The sequence below is a fragment of the Lissotriton helveticus genome, chromosome 2_1 (genome assembly GCF_964261635.1).
Source record: "Lissotriton helveticus chromosome 2_1, aLisHel1.1, whole genome shotgun sequence".
In the NCBI taxonomy this organism is placed as follows: domain Eukaryota; kingdom Metazoa; phylum Chordata; class Amphibia; order Caudata; family Salamandridae; genus Lissotriton; species Lissotriton helveticus.
Window position 1 is genome coordinate 148,882,706 of NC_136059.1, and position 12,891 is coordinate 148,895,596.

General features: G+C 43.4%; 1 protein-coding gene across 3 annotated transcripts in view; it reads right to left on the bottom strand.

Annotated features, from left to right (window-relative positions):
- Positions 1-12,891, bottom strand: part of LOC144817811 (uncharacterized) — an 83,467-nt gene that overhangs the window by 57,603 nt on the left and 12,973 nt on the right. The window contains exon 3 of one of the 3 annotated variants that reach the window (XM_078674642.1): positions 10,744-10,818. The exons of the other annotated variants lie outside the window; for them this stretch is intronic. The gene's annotated coding sequence lies outside the window, so the exon portion shown is untranslated. The remainder of the gene's footprint in view (positions 1-10,743; positions 10,819-12,891) is intronic. 3 annotated transcript variants of the gene reach the window in all.

The window sequence follows — 12,891 nt, forward strand, 5'->3', positions numbered from 1 at the left end:
CCTATTAAAACCGGGATACCTAGACCAATGTATAATTACCAAGAAGCAGGGCTTCCGTTGCTACTTATTTTAGTCCCAATATTATAGGCAATAATGCAGTCGCTACTACCAGTTCATATATGTTCTTTGCTAATGGACTTAATGTTTTTTTTTTGTTTTAATACTTGCCAAACACTACCCCCATCAATGGCATGGTGGTTTCTTTATCCTTTTTCATTATTATTTGTTCGTATCGTATCAGATGGGACTGGTGGGACTCTAAGTCCCAGAGTGCAACGTGTGGACATTACCAGCCTCAGCTGTGAGGGAGGCACAACCCCAGGCATCAAAAGCGCCGCACACATCCTGCGGCGCAGGATGCGCGCAGGCCGTACCTGGGCGAAGCCCGGGCAAAGGGCGGGCCCATCCTGCACCCGTCAGCGCCAGGAAGAGGCAGGGCAGGGCCATCCCCCTGAGCTGCTGATATCGCCTCCCACTTTGTTGATAAATCATGGGTAAGACTCTCATTATCACACTTGTCCGTAGCAACCTGGTGGCACCGCCGCAAAAGACAATAATTTCTGTATGTTTTCTACTTGGACCATTGCTGAGTAATTGCCTGAGCATTGCCTTGGAGGGAATGATGTGCTCGTAAATGAATCTGGGGTTTATCTGTTCTATACTACTGCACTAATTGTGCTGCTGAGTGGCTTGTCCTCTGCTCTTGGCCCTTTTCTGAGGCACAAGGGTGTGTATCCCCAACCTAGGTTGCTGCGGGACGAGGTACATTTTGTAGGAGATCTGTATCAACAGTAGTTGGGAAAATGGGAAAAAGGGCAGTTGCCAGCAGAAATAAAACAATATGCAAGCCTCCCACAACCTCGATAGATAACATGTTACAGAGGGCTATCGGTGGTGTCAACAGAAATAGAGCGTACTCAAACACAGAGACACAAAGAAACACAGATATCCCCCTCAGGTCAGTCCCCTACATCGCCAACTGTGGCCCAAGAACAGCAAACATACATCGCGACGCCCCTCCCGCGGGCCGCTCCACCTAAGAAACCACCACACAAGGACAACAAACAAACAAATATCCCCAAGAAGGTAAACGCAAACTACCACTTATGGTTGGGCCAAAAAACAAGAAATCCTGTGAGAGTAACCAGGTTGACCTTGCGGGAGGTGATGAGCCAGATCCAACAAAGGGAAAATCTAAAACTGACAATACAGTCGCAGAACAAAATTTATGGGTATCTAGTTTGATAGTTGATCTTTTAAATAAATTGAGAGCCACTATCAAAGAAGAAATAGCCCCTCTAGTCAGCCGTCTAAATAGTCTGGAGAAAGCATGGGCAGGTGCAGGAGCCCTAGCACGACACAATCCTATCACCAGCAATGCAAGGGGAGGGATCGCCAAAGGTTGGCAGGAGGCTACCCAAGGTCCAGTCCATACACACGGGGTAGCGGGGATGCTCAAATGAGGAACCCTCAACTAGTGGCAAACAAAGGGAAACAAGTACTAACATGGAGTCTAGAAACCGGACAGACAGTCAAGGGCTTAGCCTCAGGAGGAGTACCTCCGAAGTGAAGGGATGTGATAAGGCCAATCCTCTAACCTGGGAGCCAACAGTAAACAAAGTATACTATCAGCCCAGGCAAGAGTAATGCGTCCCCCCTGCCTAGCATAAACCTTTCCCCAGCTTGCACCCCCTACGTTGTCATAATGATAGGTATCCCCCCAACTGTCCATAATGCTAAGGAATCCCACCTTGACCTTAGGAATAAATGATTATTCTTGCTTGCAAGATATAAGCACTTTGAGTATGCCAGAGCTGGGGAGATAATCATGGTTCGCAGAGTAGGATGGGTGGGCCAATGGTCTAAAAGCTGAAGCGGGGGAGTGCGTTATTATCAACTTTAAAAACCCCAACACTGCTAGTAGCTTGTTGAACTGATCAATTTCATGGCACTATGCACCTACAGGAATAAGCCTCCCCCCCCCTGTATTTCTTCTAACCCCAACAACATACCAACCCAAGAGGTAGTGTATTTTTGTCAATCGCTCCCACGGGCCCTGGTCCCCTTATGGAAGGCAGGTGGGGCACCGACAGTAGGCACCCTCTGTTTAACATTGCAGTGAGCAATAGATATGAAAGTTTGGAGGAGGTTGACTGACTGGCGGTGGGATCTTTTACTGGTGACAATTGTGATAATCAGTGCCCTGTCCAAAAGAATGAGGAAGTGTGTGGTGGGAGGGGTGTGAACGGGGGTTGCAGCGTTGACTCCGACCATTGGCCTAGCACACAAATAGATGGTACCCAATTGAGCAAGGATGCTGCCCCATCCCCCTTGATATACAGCTGGGCCGCAATTCTGTCAGAGAATCAAGTGGAGCTCCCGCTAGATTACCTAAGGCACATCAGGATGCTCATCCTTCCCCCCGCACTATCTCTCTGGAGGTATCTAGAGGGCTAGGACCCAAGAGCAAAGAACTACGGATTCTATCATGGAATCTAGCAATGCTAAAAAGAAAACTAGCATGTCCAGACTGGGGGTCTTTTGTGGACAACCAGAACATTTGTTTATTTCAAGAGACCTGGGCCTGGGAAGAACATCAAAGGGTAGGCTTTGCGCCATTCAACATTCTGGCTACCAAGGGGGGAGGGGGTGCCCGTTTGGGTCTGGGTAGGCACGCATCTTGGGTGCGGAGCTGAGCAGATGATAACTCCCACTAACAACATCCAATGTGTTCTGCTGTCATTCCCTGCTAAGATGAAAATAACCCTAATCAATGTCTATTCAAGATCTCTGACCAATAGACAAGAATCCGCCACCATAGACCATTTGGGGCGTTTTATTCCAACATTGGATCCAGCGACCTTGTTGATCATAGGAGGTGACTTTAATTGCCAATTCAAGCCACTAACCGATCAAACCCACAAGGCTCTCTCAGAAGAAGATCTATACTGGTCAATTCCTGAACCGCAGATTACTCCAATCAAATTATGGTCCCCTCTTGCCATGCAACTCCACTCACTCATGTTGTCCCACTCTCTGAGGGCATGTAATGGGAGGACTAATTCTGACCTCCCTGGTCAATTTACATTCAATAGAGATGGCCAGGCCTCGCTAATTGATTACATCATGGTAGAAACTGGAACCTGGGAAAAAGTTCTAGATTTCTACATTCAGCAGAGGCAGGATAGTGACCACAATGCCTTGATTGCAATTCTGAAGTTGGGTAATCTTGGTGTGTCCACCAATTGTTCCCACCCAGCAACCGGGTCTAGCACTCTAAAGACTACCAACCATGCGTTGTAACACCGTACAACCCTGAAGTCAGCCTTTGATCTTGGAACCCAGAAAGAAGCTCGGGAAGTGCTTAGCGACCTTGGGATTCCTCCTTACGTTCTCAATGTGTTAGTGAGGCTACATACTGGCAACTATGCACAGGTAAGGTGTGGAAAATATGGGGAACTCTGCACGCTTTCCTGTCAAAAAGGGGGTGAGACAGGGATGCGTTCTAGCCCCCTCTCTACATTAATGGGCTTATTGATTTTCTTAACAACATAAAAGACACTGATGCTCCAAAGCTAGCCAAGGGGAAGATACCTGCGTTGATGTTTGCGGATGATACCTTGCTATTGTCCAAGTCACCTCAAGGTATACAACGCATCCTGGATGGGTTTGCACAGTTTTGCAATATGAGAGGTTAGGAGATAAACTTATCCAAGAACAAATTTATGGCCTTTTACCCTCCCAAGAGTATGTGCCCAAACCCCTCTCTCAACGGTATCCTCCTTGAAAAAGTGAGGATATTCGATTATCTGGGTATTACATTATCTGAGCAACTTGGGTAGGGCCCCCAAATGGCAAAAGCAAGACTTAGGCTAACCCAGACAGTGGGCGGGATCATGAAATTGTTTAGAACATCTGTATATACGCCAGCAGCTCCTGTGGTGGAGATATTCAAGGCCCAAGCAAGGGGGGCTACACTATATGGGGCAGAGTTTTGGGGGCATTGTTCTACCTCTAATCTAGTCAAGATGGAAAACAACTTTATGAGACAGCTTATAGGCCTTCCACGCAGCACCCTATTAGTTCCCCTCCGTATGGATCTGGGCATGAGGCCATTTGATGAAGAGATTGCCCTGTGACCTCTGACTATTTGGCACCGGGTATGGGTAACTCCAGAGCTGTCCTCCTACAAAGATGAGCTAAAGGAGCTCCTCCCAAGATTAAATCCCAGTAAAATACCGTGGCTGGCCCACATAAGGAATCTCTCTGCTAGGCTTGGCAGGTCAGAGCTATGGTCATCCCCAGAGTTATCCTGTGCCTTGATATCCAGGTCGGACCTTGTAAAACACCATAGGCAATCCAACCTACTCTCCCTCCAGGAAAGTGCCAAAGAGGGCAGGCTGACGATGGAGTTCCTACAAATAAAAGAGGTATTCAGAAAAGAACTCTTTCTGGATGTAATTTACCCTCCTATGGCTAGGAAATTGTATCTGCAGTTCAGATTGGGGAATCTACCACTTGCAGCGCAGACTAGCTTATGGACTCCAGATAACTCGAGTGTTTATCCTGCATGTAATTCAACGGCCAAGTCTGAAATCCACGTACTGTTTTTCTGCCTTGCATATGTTCTGCCCCGTAAACGCTGGACAATACAACTATGTAAAAACTTAGGGTTTGTTCGTTGTTTAGGGGCCTACAGAGTTTTAAAATATGATACAGAACCTCCAATTGTATTTGCCGTATCTCGTTTTTTAAATGCTATGTGGCACATTAGGAGAGGGCTTTTAAAGTAATTATAGGGGAGGCTCATTTGGAAAAAAACATTTTAAGTCATATTCTGTGCGCTTCCAAAGTGACAACAACTCTTGTAAACTTTGTTCATTGTATTTTAATGACTGTTTTCATGAATTTTAAATTTTTGTGTGGCTGTCAGTCGTTTTAATCTTGCACAAATGTATGGGATTGTAAATATTGATCAGTTTGTGTAAATGTCTGAAAATTTTTATCAAATAACTAGCAGCCCGTCCCGACGTTGTCCGGGTATGAATTGCTGCTGGCCAGTAGTATATTGTTTTGTAGGATTTCGTTTTGATAACATTTCTTATCTGTGACAGGCCTGTGAAACGCTACGATTCACAGTGCACTGCTGATGCACTTAAGAGTGCGCGTTCAGTAGTGTGTGAACTCGAGTTTCCCTACTTTATTTTCCCTTGCTATATTATATAGCATGAACTCGACAACATGGCATGAGCACAATTTACATTACAGAAGAGCACATTCATTTGTGGTAGGCACGGGGAGACAAAGCGATTCGCCTGGAATCACAGGATGTTGAGCTGATGCCGAGATTCGAATGTAGCTCCCCAGCTCAAAAGTTCGCAATTCTAGAACTTGTGGCGGGAGGTGTGTCTAAAAGTGTATGTCGGTGCTGGCCATCAATGAGAGAGACCTGTGCATTTTTCAAATGGGTGGTGAAAAAATATGAGTATGTTGCTGAAGATGTGGGCGGCCGTGCCACCAATGTACTTACCGGGGGAGGGTAAACACCCATTTTTCCGCAACTTTCTTTCCGCATACCATCACTCCGCATACTTTCATTGCGAAAGAATCATGACTCCGCAATGCCATTATAAAGCATGGCATTACATTTTATATGCTTTTACCATGAATACATTTACAACGAAATTCGTTGTAAATGCATGAATGGTAAAAGCATGTTTTTTTTTAATGTTTGGATAAGGTAAGTATGGGTATAGGGGTATATGTTTTGGGGTACTGAGGTATATGTTTTGGGGTATTTTAAGGGTTCAGATATAGTTTTGGGTTATGGGGTATAGGGGTAGTTTTAGGGTTTAGGGATAGGTATGGGTTTTGGGGTACAGGGGTATTTTTAGGGTTCAGGGCTAGGTTTGGGTTTTGGGGTATAGGGGTATTTTTACAGTTCAGGGCTAGGTTTGGGTTTTGGGGTATAGGGGTATTTTAAGAGTTCAGGGCTAGGTTTGGGTTTTGGGGTACAGGGGTATTTTTAGGGTTGAGGGCTAGGTTTGGGTTTTGGGGTACAGGGGTATTTTAGGGTTCAGGGCTAGGTTTGGGTTTTGGGGTATAGGGGTATTTTTAGGGTTGAGGGCTAGGTTTGGGTTTTGGGGTACAGGGGTATTTTAGGGTTCAGGGCTAGGTTTGGGTTTTGAGGAACAGGGTTATTTTTAGGGTTCAGGGCTAGGTCTGGGTTTTGGGGTACATTGGTATTTTTAGGGTTCAGGGGTCGGTTTGGGTTTTGGGGTACAGGGGTATTTTAAGGGTTCAGGGCTAGGTTTGGGTTTTGGGGTACAGGGGTATTTTAGGGTTCTGGGGTAGGTTTGGGGTACAGTGGTATTTTTAGGGTTCAGGGCTAGGTTTGGGTTTTGGGGTACAGGGGTATTTTTAAGGTTCAGGGGTAGGTTTGGGTTTTGAGGTACAAGGGTATTTATAGGGTTCAGGGCTAGGTTTGGGTTTTGGGGTACAGGGGTATTTTTAGGGTTTAGGGATAGCTTTGGGTTTTGGGGTACAGGGTATATTTATAGGGTTAAGATGGGTTAGTGTTTAAGGGTGTTGGGGTATTTTAAGGAGTAAGGGTGGGTTATGTTTATGGGGTGCAGGGGTATTTAAAGGGAGCAGGGTGGGATTAGCACACGATATGAGACATGGCATGAAGGGCGGAACGTACCACATGCCCCCAGAGTTTGTCACGCCCCCAGCACACGCCCCCAGCACAAAGCAGACGCGCCCACAAGGGACTACTTTGCTGGCACGGTTCTTTTACATTTTAAATCTATATGGTGGGCGTCTGCATAGCCTATGTCCTTCTGCTGCAACTGCCCTTTCCAACGCTGTATTGGGTGTTGTGATTGGTGCTGTGATTCCTGAGACTACCCGCCTCAAAGGTTTGGGCTCTCTCTTTATTATATTATTAGTATGGATGTATTTTTATTGCTCGAGTGGCCGAAATAAAGCTTTGGACTGACAGACTGACTTATGTAGGGTCTAAAATCTGAATCAATGGTCCTAGCACATCTTTCTGGCTGTCGGATGCTCTGATCTGGCTTAAGAGCTAAACAATTCAGCGTATTTAACATCAACCTGGGAAAATAATCTGAACCTTTTACTTTACTAGAATAATCACAAAATATATCAAAAATTAATGTTTGGTCGTTATCTATACAGTGTACAGTATACATTAAATATTCATTTATATAAATCCCATTTATTGATTCATCTAACTCTGTGTGTTGCTTGAAGTAGTGGGTTCACTGCTATCCCAGAGTACTCACTTTTGCTCTATGTATCACTTGTGCTTCTCAGTTCATTCAACATGTGGTCACCTTCACCCTCACATAAAATGTACTTATCGATGTATCTGTGAGACGGCGTGTTCTTTCAGAAGCTTATTGATGCATTCTGTTACCACCATACACATGTATTTTGTCGGGCTCATTTATTGTCATTAAGTTGAATGAAAAGAAACTTTCAAAAACAAGGGTGAGCATAGGAGTCAGAATATTTATACCTATATATGGATTCTGTAGATTTGCAGCAGCCACATTAACAACGTATTTGTCTCTTTGAGTGGCTACCAGTGTGAATGCAGGCTAAGAATGAGGATGCAGAGTGAGCGATGTACATTTTAAGGTTGTCAATAAGGTCTTCAAGGCCTTTCTGAAGTAGGGAAATTAAGGGAAGTGGCCATTTTGACAGATATTGATCCCACCTCTGAATGCATGGAGAAAAGGCTGGCTTCACACTTGATGCATTTGCAATGGAAGATCACAAGACTCTGGGTAGCAGAGTACAGTGAACTGTTGAGGAGCCAGAGGCCAATTCAGCAGCTCAGGCAAGAGGATGCTGAGCCAGTAATGCATTTGAATGCAAGGCAGAGGACCTGTGACCCAGAGAAGACCTGCATGTGGAGTAGGTCAAAGACCACTGACATTTGTGCTTGGGTGAAAAGGCTGCAGAGCTCACCTAGAAAATGACCATCCTTTGGCTTTTGCAGCACAATATAGACCATCTCTGACAATACCCTATCATTGCCATCGAACCCACCTCAAACCTACTAATGCATTCTCAATCCTCCTTCACTTTAACTTCAACCTTATGTTCCCTAATGTTAGCTTCCTGTCCTTCCTAGTTATTTTTCTATCCATTGTCTTCAAACACCACCCCCGCATTTGTAGCCAACCAGTCCACATTAAATCCAGGATTGCCTCTCATTCCCCTTTTGAGAAGATTCAACCCTGATTATCCTGGTCTCAAGACCTTCCCTAATACTCTCTGGCAAATCTGAGCTCTCTTTGTCCACTAAAAAGAAATTCTATGCTTAAGAATTCTTTCTGTTCCCCATTTCTGTTTCACTAACTACATGCTGTTACCCAACAGAGACTGGTATACCCAATCATGCCACAATAAAACCAATAGCTTAATCGCTGTGTCTACAGGCCTAACCAATCCACTGTCCTAGGATTTTTAGGAACTCAAAATCTCCCTGCTCACCACCTTGGGTGCCTGTGAATCACCACTGATATCCTGGCACCACGCCAAACTCTCCTGTGATTTGGTTATATCTGATAGTTCTATTCGTGCCCACTTTTCCTGAACTGCCTTCAAAACTCTTTAATTCACCTTAATTCCAAACCAGAAACCTGAACTAGATTATTTACACGCAGATGGATAAATGTAGCAATTGCCTTGGTCTGGTATGTCCAAAATCCAACAACTTGTGTTAAAACTGGCCCTATGTCACGCCACCTCTACCATACAAATATTCAGCTCCCATCCCCTCATCCAGCCGCAGTTGCTGTATATAACAGTACCTCCCCATGGAATTGCTAGTCCACCTCACAAGTGAATAGCTGCAAACCTGCCAAAAAATACATTAACTATGCAAGACACACCTCAGTGTGCAGGACAAACCTAGCCCAATTAATTCCTTTACACTCACCGCTCAATCCTCCTCAACTTCAACTCCCCCTCAAACACTGCTGTTGCTGCACCGATGTGAATGAATGTGTGCCAAATTGACTAGCCTGCAAGCCCCCATCCTTCAAACACCTCCTCAGCATTCCCAGAACTTGACTGTCTGTAACTTTTCCTCCACATTCATGATTAAACCATTAGCCCCCCTTCTTCCGTCTAGCCAGCAAATATTGCCCTCAGGTTCTTCACGCTCTCCTGTAAATGTCTATGGAGTCTATCTCATTCTAAAGATACATCCTCTAGGAGCAGACCTTTGCAGCTTGAAGACCCCACTGTTGTGATCTGCAGTCTGCGGTTAGCTCTTCATGCTCGGAATACGCAAGAGCGCAGTACCCCAAACTGGCAAAAAGTGCAACCATTCAGATGAAGGAAAGATAGGTAGTGCTTGTGGAGAACTGGGCTCCATGGAGAGAAGCGTCATGTCTTCAAAGGTTGCACTATGAGAGATGCCTGAGTATAATCTAGAAAATGACATTTCCCAAGAAGCTACTGGTTTGTGGAGATGAACTCTAGTAATAAAGTATCACAGATATATCCCTAAACGAGTGTGAATTAAAATGTACTTTGCACATATTTGCTTATATAGCTTGAGGAATGGAAAGAATCCTCACCACTTTTAAAGACTTTGATATTTTTCTCATGATCTCTGTATTACATTAAGGTAGCCATATGAGATCATAGAAGTGATTATTTGTTATCCAGTTGATCTTTATAATTGTGATGAATGTTTGTTGTATTACTCGGTATGAAAACAATATTAAACATATATTTAATCCAGAAAGTGTATTTTCTCGATCAAGAGATAGTTTTCTTATCAGTGAAAGGAGTGAGAAAATGCCAATCCCTTATGACGCTAGCTCCATAGCTGTCATTTATGTTTCAGTTTTCAGATATTCCAGGGATCTGCCACAATAGAGAAGAAATGCAATGTTCTGGAAGATAGCTATCGCTGGAAAATTACATTTCCCTGGAAAATAGAGATATTCTGAAGATGTACTGTTTCTACTTGAAACTACTACAAATCTCTGATAAGATACTAAAGATCTTAATTTTATATTTAGATATCAGTTATGGCCCCGCAGATGTCAATGCCCAGCTGAGTCAGAGTGATAGCCAGTATTTTTGATTTCTCTCTCATCCCATTCCCCTTTCTCCTGTTGTACAGCTAACCAACACATTCCTCTTTCATATGAGAATTCAGAAAGGTATAGCAGCATCCATCACTTCTGTTGGATGTGGACTTCAAGATTAGGGGTCCCTGAAACCAAACATCTCTGACACAAGAAAAGCTCAAAAGAACAGTATCGTAAAAAGTGAGCTGAAAAGTCAAAGATCCCAGGTGGATGAATACCCGAAACTCACCTGTGTAAAAATCTTCCCCACCATCTTAATGCATCAGCTTGTATAGGAGGGCATGAAAGCTGTGCTGGCTCATGATGGATACATTAATCTATGTGGCCTTATTCACCTGACAGCTAAGGATGAAAGTGAACAGCAGTGAGGTGTTGGAAGGAATAGTCACTTAAAGATGATGATGGCTTTTAAGTAAGGTTTCTCCTCCTCAGCAATGTGGCCCATACACCCAGGCCGCACTTCCCTACATCTAACTCAGTTGGAGCTCATTGGCAGCACACCTTCATCACTAATTTGGTTGGCATTTTAGGTTGCCAGTTACTGCAAAAGTGAAGAATTTCTGTACTTGTTAATGCAGTAAGGATACAATATACATTATACCTGTAGGCAATTACGTGTGCCTGTTATCATTGGCAGGTATGGCTTCTGTCCTGTGTTAGGCATCCACAACAAGCTCTGGAAGAACCAAAACATGCATTAGCAAAGTGAGACCAATTGGCTTAGCCAATACTTGTTTAAAGAAGGAGTTAGGTTTGAACAGAGTTATAGTGAGGAGTTAGAAGGGGCACTAATGTTTGTCTTAAAATGTAAGAATAACTATCTTTAGCAAAGTAGATGTCACTAAAAGGTATATTTTCACTGTGTAAAAGTTTATGCATACTTAAGTAGGACTTGTCACAAAGTTGGTGTACCTTCAGTAGGTTAGGAGTGAAGCAGGAGGAGGTTCAGGAGCAAAGAAGTGAATAGTAACAGGGAGCTAGTGTGTAAGAGGAATAAAGGAGCATGTGTAGGGAAGCTGAGAGATGAGGGTGCAAGGATATTAATTCAGACTGGTTTGTAGAAGAAACGTAATGATGCGTGAAGATTTCTAAATAACATTATGATTTATGCAGGGGACAAATGCATGCTTTTACAGTTTGTGCAGGCTGTGAGGGATCAGGCAGGGTGTTGAATGTTTAACTGATTGGAAGAGTGATCAGACCAGGAAAGAGGGAAATGTCTGCATGAAAGGGAAATCAGAGGATAGGATAATGTTGAGGTGTTGGCATTTGAAGTGGGATCTCTGTTAAGATTAAAGATAGCTGATGGATGGGAAAGACATTGTAAATTGCATGCATTTGTACATATGTTTTTGTGTATTTATATTTTATCTGTATTGAAAAAAGACAAAGGGATGAAGGTAATACTTTTTTCCAGAATGTGAGGTCACCAAGTTCAGGATGTGATATGCTTCAAATCTGCTCCAATATATTCACATTATTTAATCTGAGTTGACTGTTCTCTTCTGAATAATGTTATTGAGTTGTTCATTAAATTTCATGGAAAGATGATAGCTTTGTGTCTAGTTTGTTGTTATTGTTCAAAGAACAGAGATTTCCACAATGAAAATAAGTTGATGACATCAAGCTACTTTCAGCTACTCTTTATCCCGAAAGATTCAACAATAAATAAATAAGTTATATTAGCTAAGCACGTGGTGTAAAGGATTAGAACGTAACTTTGTGCAAGTAGACACAGATGAGACAGGCCGAGCAGATTGGCATCACCTACTTTGGCTGAAGGCTCATGAGGCGCATTCAGCCTTCACTTGCTGCTCTTACCAGCCCAGCTGCCGGCACAAGTCTATAATAGCAGCCTTTGTTATTATGGTGGACATAAAGCCTTACTGTTCAAACAGGTATGTGGGTGAGACCCATATTTGAAACCCAAATTAAGCTTTCCTTATGGTGCTAGGACTAGTTTGATGAATACAAGAATGAGGATGGAATTTTTATAAAGTTATACGGCCAATATGATGGAATATATTTAGTTTTTTATGCTTTTAGTAAATGTTGCAGCTACCATTCTGTTTATCTGTATTGTAGTAAGAATTCATATTCGGAGCACTACGATAGGATTTTAAAATAAATATTTCAAGTATATCAATTGTTTCCTAGTGTTCTGTGTATGCTTTTCCTTAACGAAAGAGGGTTTGGATTCAACTAACTATCCCTGTGATTTCTCATAGGGCTGTTTGTTACCGGAAACATCTCATTCAAATATTACCAAGTGGCTTGTGGGGTGACTCCAGTACAACTGGTTTTCTGTTTTCTGTTGGCACATTGACAAAGTCCTTGATGTCAGGGAGTCTAGACAGCCAAATTATGTGCCATTCTCTAGAGGATGTTCAAAATCAGTAATCAGATACAAAGTGTGTAGAAGACTATGGGCCATGTTTTACAGAGGGCACACCAAAGTGGTAAGGGAGGATGAGGGAAGGGTCTGGAGAAGAAAGGGGAGTCATGATTATAGAAAGTTGTGGAGATAGATTTTTAAGGAAGTTGTCATGTGAGAAGTGTGTCCAATCCAGTATTGCTTATTGTGTAAAGGAATAAGTGCCGGGCACAAGGTTTTTCTCGGAAGTCGTCCACTTGCACGGCCGAATGTTGAGTTTGCTGAGTAGCAAGGCTGTCTATTCTTAATTTCCTCTCAACCTTCTTTCAACCACCGCCAGACACTGCCCACTCCCTTATTTAACTCCTGCAGGTC